This window comes from Schistocerca piceifrons, chromosome 4 (assembly GCF_021461385.2).
Source record: "Schistocerca piceifrons isolate TAMUIC-IGC-003096 chromosome 4, iqSchPice1.1, whole genome shotgun sequence".
Classification (NCBI taxonomy): Eukaryota; Metazoa; Arthropoda; class Insecta; order Orthoptera; family Acrididae; genus Schistocerca; species Schistocerca piceifrons.
Window position 1 is genome coordinate 87,653,853 of NC_060141.1, and position 13,371 is coordinate 87,667,223.

The window sequence follows — 13,371 nt, forward strand, 5'->3', positions numbered from 1 at the left end:
TCAGCAACCTTATGCGATTAAAATCAAAGTCAGCAGTGTAAATAATTATGTTTAATGTAATTCTGTAATACAGGAATGTCATTCGTATATCGTTTTTTAAATGAATCTGGCATAATGCTGTGCATCGTAGATTTTTTTAGGCAAAAAAATCCACTCCTAGTGCAAAATAAAATTGAAATTAGCCGACATTGCTGCCCTAGGATATTTAAAAAACACCAAAAGTGCAGCAAAACAAACTCCTGGTGTCATTTCCATTTAAGAGAGAAGAGGCACGTTCTCTTTGCTTAATGTTCAGTTTGGGTGAACACAGGGTAACAATAAAAATAAAATGTGATTCATGATGGATTCCATAAGATCCCAATGTGCAGCAACTATTGGTTTCCCAAGAACGATGAAAAGTTATCAGTCCCGAGCAAATCTGAAATTTATTGCAGGTCGATGTCAACCCAGAATATCACCAGTATATAAAATATCAGTGTCACTTTACCCGTTGTTCTATGCACTGATGATGACTATGTTAAAGTTGAAATCGTTCTACAAACGAAATTCAGTTTGTTCAAGATTTATCCCTGTTCATCCTTCCAGTAAAACATGAATTACTTTCAGTCATGTAACATCTGCGACAGTGAGTGTTTATTCATAATATTCTATACATATGTAGCCTTGAAACATGTTACGTTTTAATAACTCAGCTTGAACACCACAACCATTATTTACGCAACAGTCTTAACACAGTTTTTCCACCCCCTTACCGCTACAAAAAAAAATGGCTCTGAGCACTATCGGACTTAACTTCTGAGGTCGTCAGTCCCCTAGAACTTAGAACTACTTACACCTAACTAACCTAAGGACATCACACTAATCCATGCCCGAGGCAGGATTCGAACCAGTGACCGTAGCAGCAGCGCGGTTCCGGACTGAAGCGCCTAGAACCGCTCGGCCACTCCGGCCTGCCTTACCGCTACAAATGTGTTTCAACTTCCACCTCACAACCGAGCATGCTAACGCGACCGCTTCCGCGACAGGGAAATACGCCAGACCCGAATCGAATCCTCTTGGCAGATTAAGAAGTGGTTGGTGTGCTGGCGAACCTGGATGTGGTTTTTAGTCGGTTTTCCACATCCCACTAGGTAAGTGCCGGACTGGTACCCATGTTTCGCCTGAGATATACGTTAAGCAAACATTTAGAATACTTTCTCATGCTTGCACACAGAACTTCCTTAATGTGCAGATGCACTGGGTACACTTCTTCATGCACGAGGGCAGAGAGGGAGGGATGTAAGGAATGCTGATGAACTTAGCTGTTTGGTTTCCTTAAACACTATGAAGAGGGGAAGGGGGTGTGGGAGGGACATACGGGGTGGTTCATTGATAGTGACTGGGCCAAATATCTCACGAAATAGGCATCAAACGAAAAAACTACAAAGCTTGAAGGGGGAAACCAGGCGGCTCTATGATTGGTCCGCTAGATGGCACTGCCATAGGTAAAACGGATATTGGCTGCGTTACTTATTTTTTTTAAATTGAAATACCCCATTTTTTATTACATATTCGTGTAGTACGTAAAGAAATATGAAAGTTTTGGTTGAACCACTTTTTTCGCTTTGCGATAGATGGCGCTGTAATAGTCACAAGCATATGGCTCACAGTTTTAGACGAAAAGTTGGTAACACGTAGGTTTTTAAAATTAAAATACAGAATGAAGGTACGTTTGAACATTTTATTTCGGTTGTTCCTATGTGATACACGTACCTTTGTGAACTTATCATTTCTGAGAACGCATGCTGTTACAGCGTGATCACCTGTAAATACCACATTAATGCAATAAATGCTCAAAATGATGTCCGTCAACATTCATCTCAACAGAGAGTAGCTCGCCTTCCGTAATGTTCACACATGGATTGACAATGCGCTGACGCATGTTGTCAGGTGCTGTCGGTGGATCACGATAGCAAATATCCTTCAACTTTCCCAACAGAAAGAAATCCGGGGACGTCAGATCCGGTGAACGTGCGGGCCATGATTCGACGACCAATCCACCTGTAATGATATATGCTATTCAATACCGCTTCAACAGCACGCGAGCTATGTGCCGGATATCCATCATGTTGGAAGTACATCGCCATTCTGTCATGCAGTGAAACATCTTGTAGTAACATCGGTAGAACATTACGTAGGAAATCAGCATACATTGCACCATTTAGATTGCCATCGATGAAGTGGGGGGCCAATTATCGTTCCTCACATAATGCTGCACCATACTTCAACCCGCCTAGGTCGCTGATGCTCCACTTGTCGCATCCATCGTGGATTTTCCGTTGCCCAATAGTGCATATTATGCCGGTTTACTTTACCGCTGTTGGTGAACGACGCTTCGTCGCTAAATGGGACGCGTGCAAAAAAATCTGTGATCGTCTCGTCATTGCCCTTGTGTCCAGTGGCAGAACTGTAAACGACGTTGAAAGTCGTCGCCATGCAATTCCTGGTGAATAGAAATATGGTACGGGTGCAGTCGATGTTGATGTAGCATTCTCAATACCGACGTTTTTGAGATTCCCGATTCTTGCGCAAATTGTCTGCTACTGATGTGCGGATTAGCCGCGACAGCAGCTAAAACACCCACTTGGGCATCATGATTTGTAGCAGGTCGTGGTTGACGTTTCACATGTGGCTGAACACTTCCTGTTTCCTTAAATAACGAAACTATCCTGCGAACGGTACGGAAACTTGGATGATGTCGTCCAGGATACCGAGCAGCATACATAGCACACGTCCGTTGGGCATTTTGATCGCAATAGCCATACATCAACACGATATCGACCTTTCCCGCAATTGGTAAACGGTCCATTTTAACATGGGTAATATATCACGAAGCAAATACCGTCCTCACTGGTGGAATGTTACATGATACCACGTACTTATACGTTTGTGACTATAACAGCGCCATCTATCACAAAGTGAAAACAGTGGACCAACTAAAACATTCATATTCTTTACGCACTACACGAATGTGTAATAAAAAATTGGGGATTCTATTTAAAACAAACGCAGTTGATATCCGTTTGACCTATGGCAGCGCCATCTAGCGGGCCAACCATAGCGCCATCTGGTTTCCCCCTTCAAGCTAGACAAGTTTTGTTCTTTGTAGTTTTTTCGTTTGACGCTTATTTCGTGAGATATTTGGCCTGGTCACTATCAATGGACCACCCTGTATAGAAGGGGAGGATGTATAGAATATTGATGAACTTAGCTGTTTGGTTTCTTTAAGCACATCCACCTCACAGATACCTTTGAAACACTAAAGGAATATGCGTATGGTATTAGAATGATTTAGATTACTGTACTCTAAGAACTTGATTGGGATGATTTAGATTCACAAGGAAGTACATCATTGTAGTTCGCTGCAGATTAATTCTTTCCTGCTTACTCCCGTTTCTCTTTTTGTATGTGGCAGTAACACCATTTTTTGCAACGACAAGCCAAGTTAATTTTGGTGTCATGTGCGTCCTCTGTACGCATCCTGGTCTGTCAGGTTCTTTTGTAGTCTCACCACCGATCAAATGACGATTACAAACGCGAAGCTCTTTTGTAGAAGTCCATTGCTTACGATCAGCTGCATTCCTTTTCAAGTCTATAATGCACGCTTTCCGTCTAGTTGTACGTTGCTATTAATTTGGAAAGGAGAAGAACTTAGTTGCAGGAAGAGAGATCCTATACGCGACTTTACAACTAATCAAAGAATAGTGACAATTACCTTTCCTAGAGCCTGAAGCTTTAAACTGAATCATTTCTAAAGTAGCTCGCTGGTTTATGCGTAAGCATTCACTCCTTCAAGACTGTTGCAAGACTATCCGATAGAGTGTAGCACTTGCAGCTCGCACGCTCCCTATAATAGTTATTGTTTTCACAGCCCCACGCTATATTTAGTATGTAATTGCCGTCGAAGTGCGTGTGAGGTGGACTACATAGTGTTTCACTAACATAACTAATAGCAACAATAAGATAATTGTTTCCGATTTCTTCATATCGAAATTAGAAACAGGTTTTCAGGAGGTTATAGCAATTGGCTATCCTAAGTTTTACAGGCGTTAAATGACATGTTTATTCTCGACAGTCGAACACCCATAAAATGTTCTGAGGCATATCGATACTCGAAATTAAAGAGAATAAAACTGATAGTAGCTTCAAAAACTTTCCCACAGAACGAAACTGTTTCAGATATAGTGTCTCACGCTTTCTATTTTTTTCGACAAAGTTTCTCGTGAAACAGTAATTTTTTTGGTAAATTCTTAATTCATTCAGTCTTCAAGATCCCCGCTGCCGAGTTGGTTGACGTTAAAATTTCGTCGCTGTGATGTACAGTTATCTCCACTTTGTCGTTCCCGTTCTCCTGCTCGCCAGATTTATGTCCGTGCCGTCGTTTAATTCCGCTTCTTGCGAAGTTCCAACTGGGAGCTAATTACACTTGGTATCTGTCCTCCTGCAATCGCCGCTGCAGTAACGATATTTGAGTTTTTCCGCGCCGTCACAAATGATTAACAGCCTAATTATTTGGCTTGCAGCGCCGACTAGGCCGTTCAGCTTAATTAAGACTAATTAATGCAGTTCCTATTCTCTCTGGCGGTAGGCAACTGCCCGGAATTTGCATCTCCTTTGCGCCATCTGCTTCGGATGTTCCATTCGGAATTTGAGTCTCTTGCGCGGAGGAATAAGGAATTGTTCTCTCATAATCTACGGGACAATGCTACAGTAATGAGCCCAATTTGTTCTCTTGCATTTGTAAAGTGTTGTAAGGTGTAAACAATAAAATTAGCACACGGGAGACATAGTTGTTTGGGACAGATTTTACAATTTTCGCTGTATTTTAGATCTAAGGATGGGAGGTAGGAGTATTCAATCTCAGGAAATAGTGGGGCGATTCAATGTGTGTTAGACACGACGATGATCTCAGAAGGTATCCCGCCCGATGGGTTAAGCAGGATAGGTGGCGATCTGTCACAGGCACAAGTGGTTCAGAGCACACGGTTTCGCACACATTGTTGAACACGTGGCTCCTCAACGTACGACGCCTATTTGTTCTCTCGTTACCCCATCGACATCGTCAGTTATGATTTCACTGGCCACAGGGATAATTGAGAGCCGTAGGTTAATGGAAATGTGTCCCCCGGTCCGATGAATGACATTTCTGGTTACACCATGTCGATAGACGGCTGCTGGACACAGCACCGTGCTACGGATGCACGCTGGTTGAGGCAGTATTGTGCTTCAAGTGACATTCATTAGGGCTTCCAAGAGACCGACTGTAGTAATCGACGACGCCATTACAGATGTGGACTACATTATTGTGGACGACGTGATTCCTTTCATGCTTGGTATCTCCTCCGACAGCAATGGCATCTTCAACAGGATAACCCTCGGTGTAACAAGATCAGAATGATGCTACTGTGGCACCACATATATACTGAACGCAACCCCGTAAGGAAGCATTCTTTTTAAACAAACCTGCAGCCGCTATTGATTAATCCTTTGTCACTACAACCGGTTTCGCAGCTCTAAAGGTACATCATCACTCACATACAAATTAACCAGTTTGTTTACATGATGAAGGAACTTTAGTGTTGTGAAACAGGTTGTACTATTCGACAGCTGCTGCGGTTCAGTTTAACAACAATTAACGGTACAAGTGGAAGATGACAGTGAAGTCACATTGATGGCTTGGCCATGAAATTCACGTGATCTGAACCCGATGGGACACATATGAGACACTAAAGAGCGCCAGCTCTTCGCCCACACACAACCGACCTATACATAGTTTATGGAAATTGAGCCATATGTGCGTATACTTCTGGTGGCACATACCTCCGGAAATTTACTTAGGACGTGACGAATCCCTACCACGCAGAAACGCTGCTATATTTTATTCCATAGGTGGACCAACTCGGTATTAAGCAGATGGTCATAATGTTCCTCTTCATCAATATTCATTGCGGCAAGTCAGGAGACTGTGAAAAGGCCTATTCAAAGACACTAATCTACAGAGTCAAAGCTATGGTGGCGTGCACTGGAAGAGGCATCTGAAAACTGTAACATGATGGACAGACATTAGTCACATAGTTTCATAAACACACACTAAGGGAAAAAAAGGATAAAGACACCACGGAGAAATTATGCTAATGAAACGGAAATCGGGATGCGTGCGTCACTTGTACAGACAAATAAATCAATACAATTTTTGAAAATTGGCTCATTTATTCGAGAGAAAGAGCGCCAAAAAATTAGGAAAGACAATAACGTGTTGTACTTGTATGTCACGTCATGTCCGGACATGTTCGAAAGAAGACATCATAAAGAAAATGGTTCAAATGGCTCTGAGCACTATGGGACTAAACGTCTGAGGTCATCAGTCCCCTAGAACTTAGAACTACTTAAACCTGACTAACCTAATGACATCACACACATCCATGCCCGAGGCAGGATTCGAACCTGCGACCGTAGCCGTCGCGCGGTTCCAGACTGTAGCGCCTAGAACCGCTCGGTCAATCCGGCTGGCCAGACACCATATCCATATAAGTATATAGTTCCGGCGATACCGGCCATGACCTTATTCTTCTGAGCAGTTGCACACATATTAACCGAACTCTCACGGGACTTGGTAAGAGTGTCTTCCACGAGTAATGAGTGTGTTGGGTAGGGACACTACGAATGTAGTGTGTGGAAATATAGGGTGAGAATGTGTGTCTCGCGGGAGGCGTGCGCGAGATAGTCCCTGCAGTCACACTATCCTCTGTGCCCTCGGTGGCTCAGACGGATAGAGCGTCTGCCTTGTAAGCAGGAGATCGCGGGTTTGAGTCCCGGGCGGGGCATACATTTTCACCTGCCCCCGTTGATATATATCAACGTACGCCAGCAGCTGAAGGTATTAGTATATAATTCTAATAACGTGTTGTTCCGCCTCTGGCCCATATGCAGGCAGTTCTTCGGCTTAGCGCTGATTGGTCCCCCTGGGGTATGTTGTTGTTGTTGTTGTTGTTGTTGTGGTCTTCAGTCCTGAGACTGGTTTGATGCAGCTCTCCATGCTACTCTATCCTGTGCAAGCTTCTTCATCTCCCAGTACCTACTGCAACCTACATCCTTCTGAATCTGCTTAGTGTATTCATCTCTTGGTCTCCCCCTATGATTTTTACCCTCCACGCTGCCCTCCAATACTAAATTGGTGATCCCTTGATGCCTCAGAACATGTCGTACCAACCGATCCCTTCTTCTGGTCAAGTTGTGCCACAAACTTCTCTTCTCCCCAATCCTATTCAATACTACATCATTAGTTATGTGATCTACCCATCTAATCTTCAGCATTCTTCTGTAGCACCACATTTCAAAAGCTTCTATTCTCTTCTTGTCCAAACTATTTACCGTCCATGTTTCACTTCCATACATGGCTACACTCCATACAAATACTTTCAGAAATAACTTCCTGACACTTAAATCTATACTCGATGTTAACAAATTTATCTTCTTCAGAAACGCTTTCCTTGCCATTGCCAGTCTACATTTTATATCCTCTCTACTTCGTCCATCATCAGTTATTTTGCTCCCCAAATAGCAAAACTCCTTTACTACTTTCAGTGTCTCATTTCCTAATCTAATACCCTCAGCATCACCCGACTTAACTCGACTACATTCCATTATCCTCGTTTTGCTTTTGTTGATGTTCATCTTATATCCTCCCTTCAAGACACCATCCATTCCGTTCAACTGCTCTTCCAAGTCCTTTGCTGTCTCTGACAGAATTACAATGTCATCGGCGAACCTCAAAGTTTTTATTTCTTCTCCATGGATTTTAATACCTACTCCAAATTTTTCTTTTGTTTCCTTTACTGCTTGCTCAATATAGAGATTGAATAACATCGGGGAGAGGCTACAACCCTGTCTTACTCCCTTCCCAACCACTGCTTCCCTTTCATGTCCCTCAACTCTTATAACTGCCATCTGGTTTCTGTACAAGTTGTAAATAGCCTTTCGCTCCCTGTATTTTACCCCTGCCCCCTTTAGAATTTGAAAGAGAGTATTCCAGTCAACATTGTCAAAAGCTTTCTCTAAGTCTACAAATGCTAGAAACGTAGGTTTGCCTTTCCTTAATCTTTCTTCTAAGATAAGTCGTAAGGTCAGTATTGCCTCACGTGTTCCAGTATTTCTACGGAATCCAAACTGATCTTCCCCGAGGTCGGCTTCTACTAGTTTTTCCATTCGTCTGTAAAGAATTCGTGTTAGTACTTTGCAGCTGTGGCTTATTAAACTGATGGTTCGGTAATTTTCACATCTGTCAACACCTGCCTGGGGTGTATCGTGCCAAATTCAACTGGCCTGTTGGATCGTCGGACTCGCGAGGTGGTTGGAGGGCCCTTCTTACAATGCTCGACAAGTTCTCAAATAGAGAGCGATCCGTGGATCTTGCTAAAATGTAGGGTTTGGGAAGCACGAAGACTAGCAACTCTCGCCATTTGCGAGCAGGCATTGTCTAGCTGAAATGTAAGCCCAGAACGGCTTACCACGCAGGATAATAAAACAGGGCGTAGAATATCGTAAACGTAATATTGTGCTGTAAGGGTTTTGTGCATGATAACTAAACAGGTCCTGTCATGAAATTAAATGGCACCACACATCATCAGTCATGACTGTCGGGTCATGCAGCGGGTGACAGGAAGATTGGAATCGCACCGCTACCGGCCGCTGTGGCCGAGCGGTTCAATCGCTTCAGTCCGGAACCGCGCTGCAGCTACGATCGCAGGTTCGAATCCTGCCTCGGGCATGGTTGTGTTTGACGTCCATAGGTTAGTTAGGTTTAAGTAGTCCTAAGTTCTAGGGGACTGATGACCTCAGATGTTAAGTCCCATAGTGCTTACAGCCATTTGACCATATCTCACAGCAGTATGGGGCCTCTCCAGGCAAGTCTTCGCCCTGAAATCTTATTGACTGTAGTAGAATTGTCTTCAGTGATGAGTCCCGTTTCGAAATGTGCGCTGATCACCGGTGAAAATGTGTCTGGAGACGCCCTGATCAGCGGTGAGGTACCACATTACTGTCGCCAAACAGCCAAGAGAGGTGAGCTGGGATGCCATTTCTTTTCATAGCAGGATCACTTTGGTTGTCGTGCATCGCATCCTTACAGCGCAGCGGTAAATCTGCGCCCAGTTTCGTTGCCCTTCATGGCAAGCCAACCTGGGCGTACATTTCAGCACCATTATACCCTGAAGACAACAACAACAACAACAACAATACCCACCCGCACAGAAGAGAGTTTCTATTGCTTGTTTTCATTTCTGCCAAACTCTAAATTGTCCTCTCCCCAACTGAGTACGTTTTAAGCATTATCGGCAGGGCACTCTAACCACCACGGGGTTTTTACGATCAGACGCACTATGGGGACAGAATATGGCACCACATCCCTCAGAAGAACAATAACCCTATACTGTGGAAAGTCTAATAACTACTTGCGGAATGGCCAGACGTGGAACAACGCGTTACTGACTTGCTCAGTTTATGATGTTCTTTCTCTTGAAAAAATCATCCAATTATTCTGAAGTTGTAGTCACATGTTTGCCTGTATATCCACATAACATCTACCAATTTCTGTCCAATTGGGATAATGCCTGCGTGATGTGTCCTTTTTTGTCTGAGATTCAATTAATAGTTAAACGTAGAATAGACCGCTCAGAGGGGGCAATTATCAAATTATGTACCCTAACGCATCCGCTTATTAATCAGTCCATAGTGAATATCATGACACAGAATCTAAGAGAAAATAAGTTATTAAAAACTGTAGCTACCATATTCAGAAAGTAAATATGTAAATTTCATTGCATATGTTGAGATACTGACAGCGTCGCGAGTGTAAGACGTGGCTCGTACGGGGGCCATGTAACAGGACATGTTAGAAAATAATAATTTGTACCACACAAGTAATTAAGCAATTAAAAAACACAAGATCAAGCAGACAAACATGCGAATGTTCCTCAGATTCTATGGGTTTCCTGTCCATTTTATATGGCTGGGAAACTGTTTAAGTAATGTGCATCGATTCCTTCTCTTATTGGTGACGTAAGAAGCGGCAAGGTAGGGCAAATGTTGCGGCAAAGGTTGTTGAAAGCTGATCTTCAAGCAATTCTTAAAATGTTCATGAAGGATTGTCTTTATATATTTGATGAGTGATATATATAGTAGACATCTGAGTACCTTAGTACAGAATCTCCCAGTTTAGAACCACCCCAGAAATGTTAAAGGCTGAACTGTTTGTAGGACAACACCAGCAACGGCTTTTATATCTTGTTTCCTACTAAATAAAAGTCATAAACCAGAATGAGATTTTCATCTGCAGCAGAGTGTGCGCTGATATGAAAGTTCCTGGCAGATTAAAACTGTGAGCTGGACCGAGACTCGAACTCGGGACCCGAGTTCGAGTCTCAGTCCAGCACACAATTTTAATCTACCAGGACGTTTTCACAAGTCATAAACTTAAAGATGCAAAAGAAGAAACATATTCTACACCTTTCATCCATTTACTGGTGGAAAATAGGGACACTACAAGACCGGTTTCCACTAAAATATTACGTACTTAAATTTCACTGGAATTTGTGAAAAGATTTCTGTGTGAAAAATGTTATTGTAGATTAGATTAATACTTTTTCCGTAGATCATGAATACGACACTTGATGTGGAAAGTGTCAATTTAACAAAAGGTTTCTTTACATGACATAATTCAATATGTGTTTTAATAATTGAAACATTAGCACCCAAAAATTCACGTATTGTGTAGAAGGACCTGTCCTTCATAAATTCTTTTAATTTTTCTTAAATGGTGGTTGGCTCTCTGTCACACTTTGATGGTATCTGGTAACTGATCAAAGACTTTTGGGGCTGCATAATTCACCCCTTTCTGTGCCATATCAGCCTTTCTCCTAGTATTGTAGCTATACACATTGCTATTGCTTTTGAACTAAGTTAGGTTACTAATAATAAATTTCTTGAGTGTATATGTATATATAGTGAGGCATCTTTGCTCTGAAACAAAGAGGAAATTCTAAAAGGGTTTCATGCAAAATTTGCAATATTCATAAGTGGACATAGGAAAGTAACTGTATGTCGTGTTTGAAGGAGCATTCTCAATACTTTTTCAGCGTCAAATTACTTTTCTCAAATGGGATGGTTTACTTTCTTCTGCGGGAATGGAAAGGCCATTCAGTTTTGAGTAAATAAGTTGAAGTACATTTATCCGCTAGAGGTGATATGTGATGTAATACTGGTCCAAAAAGGCAGCAAATGGCTTGCACTCACTATGACTTGTCTCTCTCTCTATTTTCATTTTATTACTGTTATTCGACGAAGAAAATTCATTTCTTTACGCAAGCTTGATCGGTTGTCTTTTATTTGTATTCCCAAAACGGTACTTATTTTTCTTTTTTTACAGTTTTCTTGACATCGGTACGAGTTTATCTAATGACAATTTAAACCTCATAAGAACATTACCTTCTGTTCTCAGTGAACTCCACTTCGTTTTGTAATCATGGATGTTCGATACACAATTAACGAGGGAATAAATATGATTTTAATTTATGGCGAAGCTCGTAAGAACGCTAGAGCAGCTTTCAACTTACAAAAAGTACGGTACCTTGGAAGGGTACAATCATCTGTAAAAAAATTTCAGCAACTTTCGAACTTATTTTCTGAATCGGGAGAAGCCAGACAAAGAAATCATAATCGAAGAAGAACTGATACTGGAGAAAGTTCGTAGGTCGCTACATTAGCTGCAGTTGCCGTTAATCCTCACGTGAGTTCCCATCAACTGGCAAGTTATTCGGGAATTTCGCAAGGGAGCGTTCTTCGAATATTTAAGGGTAATAAATTCTATCCATGTCACATTAGTAAACATCATGCCCTTGATGTGGATGATTTCCAGAAGCGTTTGAATTTTGCCTGTGGTCTCTTGTACAAAATAAAAATCGTACGTTTTCAAACATTTTATTTTCTGATGATGCGACATTAACCAATCATGCGCAAGTGAACCGAAATAATACATATTATCGGTCAATGGAATTTTGGGATTATGTATCATGGTATCGCATTTCACTTAAGGTGAACCTTAGGCAGGAAAGTTTTTCATCTAGATCTACATTTACATCTACGTGATTACTCTGCTATTCACAATAAAGTGCCTGGTAGATGGTTCAATGAACCACCTTCATGCTGTCTCTCTAGGCGTTCCACTCTCGAACGGCAGGCGGGAAAAACCAGCACTTACATTTTTCCGTGCGAGCCCTGATTTCTCCTATTTTATCGTGATGATCATTTCTCCCTATGTAGGTGGGTGCCAACAGAATGTTTTCGCAATCGGAGGAGAAAACTTTTGACTGAAATTTCATGAGAAGATCCCGTTGCACCGAAAAACGCCTTTGTTTTAATGATTGTCACTCCAATTCACGTATCATGTCTGTGGCACTATCTCCCCTATTTCGCGATAGTACAAAACGAGTCGCCCTTCTTAGTTCTTTTTCGATGCCATCCGTCAGTCCCACACCGCACATCCGTACTCCAGAATATGGCGGACAAGCGTAGTGTAAGCAGTCTCTTTGGTAGATCTGTTGATCTACTAAGTTTTCTGCCAATGAATCGCAGCCTTCGGTTCGCTCTACCCACAATATTATCTATGTGATCGTTCCAATTTAGGTTATTTGTAACTTTAATCCCTAAGTATTTAGTTGAATTTACAGCCTTCAGATTTGTGTGCCTTATCGCGTAATCGAAATAAGGCTGATTTCTTTTATTACTCATGTGAATAACTTCGCACTTTTCTTTACTTTGGGTCAATTGCCACTTTTTGCACCATACAAATATCTTATCTAAATCATTTTGCAAGTCGTTTTGATCATCTGATAACTTTACAAGACAGTAAATGACAGCATCATCTGCAAACAATCTAAGACGACTACTCCGATTATCTCCTATGTCGTTAATGTAGATCAGAAACAATAGAGGGCCTATTACACTTCCTTGGGGAACGCCATATATTACTTCTGTTTTACTCGATGACTCCGTCTATTACTACGAACTGTGACCTTCCTGACAGGAAATCACGAATCTAGTCGCACTACTGAGGCGATACTCCGTAGGCACGAAGTTTGATTAGAAGACGCTTGTGAGGAACGGTGTCGAAAGCCTTCTGGAAATCTAAAAATATGGGATCAATTTGACATCCCCTGTCGATGTTACTTATTACTTCATGAGTATAATGAGCTCGTTGTGTTTCACAAGAACGGTATTTTCTAAATCAGTGCTGACTATATCTCAATAAATCGTTTTCTTCGAGGTACTTCATAATGT

At 41.8% G+C, this 13,371-nt stretch overlaps 1 non-coding gene across 1 annotated transcript; it reads left to right on the forward strand.

Annotated features, from left to right (window-relative positions):
- Positions 1–6,788: 6,788 nt before the first annotated feature.
- Trnat-ugu lies at positions 6,789–6,863 on the forward strand. Its single transcript has one exon. It is a non-coding gene; the product is annotated as a tRNA-Thr (tRNA).
- Positions 6,864–13,371: the final 6,508 nt, after the last annotated feature.